The sequence below is a fragment of the Vanessa atalanta genome, unplaced genomic scaffold (assembly GCF_905147765.1).
Source record: "Vanessa atalanta unplaced genomic scaffold, ilVanAtal1.2, whole genome shotgun sequence".
Taxonomy (NCBI): domain Eukaryota; kingdom Metazoa; phylum Arthropoda; class Insecta; order Lepidoptera; family Nymphalidae; genus Vanessa; species Vanessa atalanta.
In genome coordinates this window covers 10,001-15,000 of record NW_025920026.1, presented here as the reverse complement: position 1 = coordinate 15,000, position 5,000 = coordinate 10,001, and the positions used below count along the sequence as shown (strand labels likewise).

The window sequence follows — 5,000 nt, the reverse complement described above, 5'->3', positions numbered from 1 at the left end:
CATGTAAACGTAAACATACATACACATCGTATTTGTTATATTTGAACGGACCGAGAACGAGATTTATATTAAGTATATTTAAACACGTAATATAACACATCGAACGCGGATACCGTCATATGTTCGAGAAACGTCAGTCAGTCTATTGAGTCGGTTACGAAATAATAGACATTACGACATTAAACATTGAACAGTGTGGTTTATATTTTTATACAGCCGGCCCTCAGACAGGAGTGGTCCTGGATGTTTCTCCACGGACCGCAATGTGCGTTCGAAATGTCGATGTTCAAATGTGTCCTGCAGTTCACACTATGACGCGCAGTTAACTGCGTTCTTCATCGACCCGCGAGCCAAGTGATCCACCGTCCAGGGTAATGGTTTTTAATTTGTTTTATTTTTATAATTTCTACGATCACTCGAACGATTCTATACGCCAGTGATATGAGTTTATTTTTTTTTTATTTTTATTTTTTTTTTTGTTTTTTTCTCTTATTTTTAGTATACAGAGAAAAATTCAAAAAATTAAAAAAAAAAAAAAAAAAAAAGTTAAAAAAAAAAAAAAGTACAAAAAAAAAAAAAAAGAAATATACATTTTATTTGAAGATGACGATGTGCGTTAACACATCGTACTTTCCTCGAAATCGACATCGAAAAATATCAGAATAGGACGCGTTACACGACTCTGGACTCTGACTCGGACACACTGCTGTGTGAGAGAGAGAGAGTGAGAATCGCGTCCTCGCATCGAAACGACACATTCCGAACGTCGATATTTGTGTTTTAGAATTTTATTATCGTTCATTATCGCACTCTTTCGAGATTGATAATTTACGTTAATGATCCTTCCGCAGGTTCCCCTACGGAAACCTTGTTACGACTTTTACTTCCTCTAAATGATCAAGTTTGGTCAACTTCCCAGCAACGCCGACGGCCGTGAAGCCACCGCGTGTCGGTCCGAAGACCTCACTAAATCATTCAATCGGTAGTAGCGACGGGCGGTGTGTACAAAGGGCAGGGACGTAATCAACGCGAGCTTATGACTCGCGCTTACTAGGAATTCCTCGTTTATGGGGGATAATTGCAAACCCCAATCCCCAGCACGAAGGAGTTTCAACGGGTTGCCCGGGCCTCTAGGCCAGGGAGAACATGCTGATTCCTTCAGTGTAGCGCGCGTGCGGCCCAGGACATCTAAGGGCATCACAGACCTGTTATTGCTCAATCTCGTGCGGCTCGAAGCCGCCGGTCCCTCTAAGAAGAATTTTAATACGCCGCCAGTGAGTTGCTCGACCGAAATCGAGCACACCTAAATGACGACGCCTATTTAGCAGGCTAGAGTCTCGTTCGTTACCGGAATTAACCAGACAAATCGCTCCACCAACTAAGAACGGCCATGCACCACCACCCACCGAATCAAGAAAGAGCTATTAATCTGTCAATCCTTCCGGTGTCCGGGCCTGGTGAGATTTCCCGTGTTGAGTCAAATTAAGCCGCAGGCTCCACTCCTGGTGGTGCCCTTCCGTCAATTCCTTTAAGTTTCAGCTTTGCAACCATACTCCCCCCGGAGTCCAAAATCTTTGGTTTCCCGGAAGCTGCCCGCCGAGCCATTGTAGTAACGTCGGCGGATCGCTAGATGACATATTTACGGTTAGAACTAGGGCGGTATCTAATCGCCTTCGAACCTCTAACTTTCGTTCTTGATTGATGAAAACACCTTTGGCAAATGCTTTCGCTGATGTTCGTCTTGCGACGATCCAAGAATTTCACCTCTAACGTCGCAATACGAATGCCCCCAGTTATCCCTATTAATCATTACCTCGGAGTTCTGAAAACCAACAAAATAGAACCGAGATCATATTCTATTATTCCATGCACGAAATATTCAAGCGGCATTTTGAGCCCGCTTTGAGCACTCTAATTTGTTCAAAGTAAAATTGTCGGCCCATCTCGACACTCACTGAAGAGCACCGCGATAGGATTTTGATATTGAACCGGCGTTTTACCGCCGGCTCACCGACGATATGCTCCGCAGACGTGTCAGTATCACCGCGGATGCGGTGCACCGACAGCGCGGCGCACAAATGCAACTACGAGCTTTTTAACCGCAACAATTTTAGTATACGCTATTGGAGCTGGAATTACCGCGGCTGCTGGCACCAGACTTGCCCTCCAATTGTTCCTCGTTAAAATATTTAAAGTGTACTCATTCCGATTACGAGGCCTCGAAAGAGTCCCGTATCGTTATTTTTCGTCACTACCTCCCCGTGCCGGGAGTGGGTAATTTGCGCGCCTGCTGCCTTCCTTGGATGTGGTAGCCGTTTCTCAGGCTCCCTCTCCGGAATCGAACCCTGATTCCCCGTTACCCGTGACAACCATGGTAGTCGCAGAAACTACCATCGAAAGTTGATAAGGCAGACATTTGAAAGATGCGTCGCCGGTACTGGACCATGCGATCGGCAAAAGTTATCCAGATTCATCAAAATTAACGACTTCGGACGAGACGCCCTCCGTCGATTGGTTTTGATCTAATAAAAGCACTCATCCCATCACTGGTCAGAGTTCTGATTGCATGTATTAGCTCTAGAATTACCACAGTTATCCAAGTAACTGAGTAAGATCTAAGGAACCAAAACTGATATATTGAGCCATTCGCGGTATCGCCTTAATACGGCTTGCACTGAGACATGCATGGCTTAATCTTTGAGACAAGCATATAACTACTGGCAGGATCAACCAGGGAGCTAACCGAGACTTGTTGAAGTCGTCAATTACTCTTCTCGTTTCATATTCGCATATAAAATACACACAAACTTATGCATGCATGTACAATATACGCACAGTATGAAACGAGCGTCTCACCGTATCGTCGATCGCGTTAGACGCGATAGATTTTAACGGTTGACTCTTATAAAAATTTATATGAGACACAAACGCGCTTTAAGCACGCGCGCGCGCGTGCGTGCGCTATAATATATAACGCGACGACAGCGGCGGCGGCGGCGGCGGCGGCGGAGGCGTCTTCACATAATGACACATAACGGTCACGAATTCGAACGTTCTAAACGAGATCGAGTTTTTTTTTCAAAATAACACTTCGCACACGACGTGTACGTATGTATTGTTCAACGATTATTATCGTAAAACATTGGGATCGACGCCCGGTGTTTGAGTGATCGTACCGATACTCGGGTTGTGTATTTTTTGTACATGATAAATGTAAAAATTAACAAAAAGAATTTTAGAAACGACCGTTCATATATAATATAAAAATTATACACACTATACGAATACACTGAATCTTTTAAGAACTCCGTCTCTAACGTTTTCTCATATCGTCGCGACGTCGCAGATCGACTACAATGAATCAACATTTATTCCATGAGGATAGATTGTAGCGAGAGCGACGACGACGACGATAAGAGGAAGAGCGCATGAGGCAGAGAGATCTACGTGCGTCCGTCGGTCGGCACAGTTTTACAGAACGAAAAAGAATCTTTTTATCATTTTCACGTGTGTCAGTGAATATCCCCAGCGGTCGAGACGAATCGTACGTACATACTTGGTTGTTACACTACGTAAAGTATAATATAACGCGATACGACGAATCGAGAGACACGCCAGAAGACACGCAACAAAGACGACAAATGAAAACGATAATAACATTTTTTTCGTTATACAAGAGTACTGATCCGGTCACTTCGCGTCTAACATCAATTTTTGAATGTTCGACGTTCGAACCGTCACTACTCCATATATATGCCTGACGATGAGTATGACATTCGGCTCGTTCGAACGGAATGTATTTTTTTTTTTATTATTATTATTATTTTATTATGTTTCTCATATTCGATCTGATATCATAAGACGACGAACCCCAGAACACGCACCAACCCCCCCCCCCCCTCCCCAACCCCCTCCCCCCCAACTGACACCCCAAACCCTCCAAAATCTCCAAAACTTCGATTATTTTGTTCTATATTTTTATAGATAGTATATGATTATATGATATTATGCAACGTCAATGCAACAACAACGACAACAACAACAACAACAACAACAACAACAACAACAATAAAAAAAAAAAGAAAAAAAAAAAAAACAACAACAACAACAACAAAGAAAGTTGTATCTTCGTTTATTTAAATTTCACCGGTATTCGTTTATCGAAAAAAAAAAATTTATAATTAAAATTATTATATTTTATAATTAAAATAATAATTATGACGATGACGAATAAATATAATAATAATAATAATAATAAAGAACATGACGCGATTTACGAATGCGTAAATAATGTTAATAATATAATTTTTAAGTTTCATATCAGTCTTGATACCTTAAAATATGTATAATGAAGTAATAAATAAATAGAAATTATCTTTAAAAAAATATCCTGACATAAATGTATTGAATCTCTATAAAAAAATTAAAAAATAATCTAACGAACGCAACGAGCTCTACTCCTACTCTACGAACGTTTTCTCGAACGAAGTGCTCGATGAAAACGTCGAACGTTCGTGTATCGAAAGGAGAGTCGAGATAGAGCTCATATAATGTTAATGTTAATGTTAATGTTAATGTTAATGTATCGAAAATTATATATGTTAATTATTGATATTAAACGTATAAGAAGACTTACGTAATAATATAATAATGAAAATGACGCGAATTACGAACACGCGAGAGACACAGCACGCACAGACACCATCGATACACGAACTAATCGCAACGAACGGGACTCTAACGATTTCAGAGTGTTCGACGAAAACGTGGAACGTTCGTGTATTGAAGAAGTGAAGTCTATCGAGAAGATCATCTCATCCGCGTCCTCCTCCTCGAACTCTACGAGTTCGAGTTATATATATTTATCGAAAAATCATAAAAATATAATATTCGTGTAATATTATAGAATAGATTTCTGATCTATATATATATATATATATACAACCAACCAACAAACATACATGACTATCTCTTGTCGAACGCTAACTCACTAACACTCC

General features: G+C 40.8%; 2 non-coding genes across 2 annotated transcripts; both read right to left on the bottom strand.

Annotated features, from left to right (window-relative positions):
- Window positions 1-217: 217 nt before the first annotated feature.
- LOC125076752 lies at window positions 218-374 on the bottom strand. The gene has a single exon (XR_007120664.1). It is a non-coding gene; the product is annotated as a 5.8S ribosomal RNA (ribosomal RNA).
- A 460-nt stretch (window positions 375-834) lies between these two features.
- On the bottom strand, window positions 835-2,737 carry LOC125076753. Its single transcript, XR_007120665.1, has one exon. It is a non-coding gene; the product is annotated as a small subunit ribosomal RNA (ribosomal RNA).
- Window positions 2,738-5,000: the final 2,263 nt, after the last annotated feature.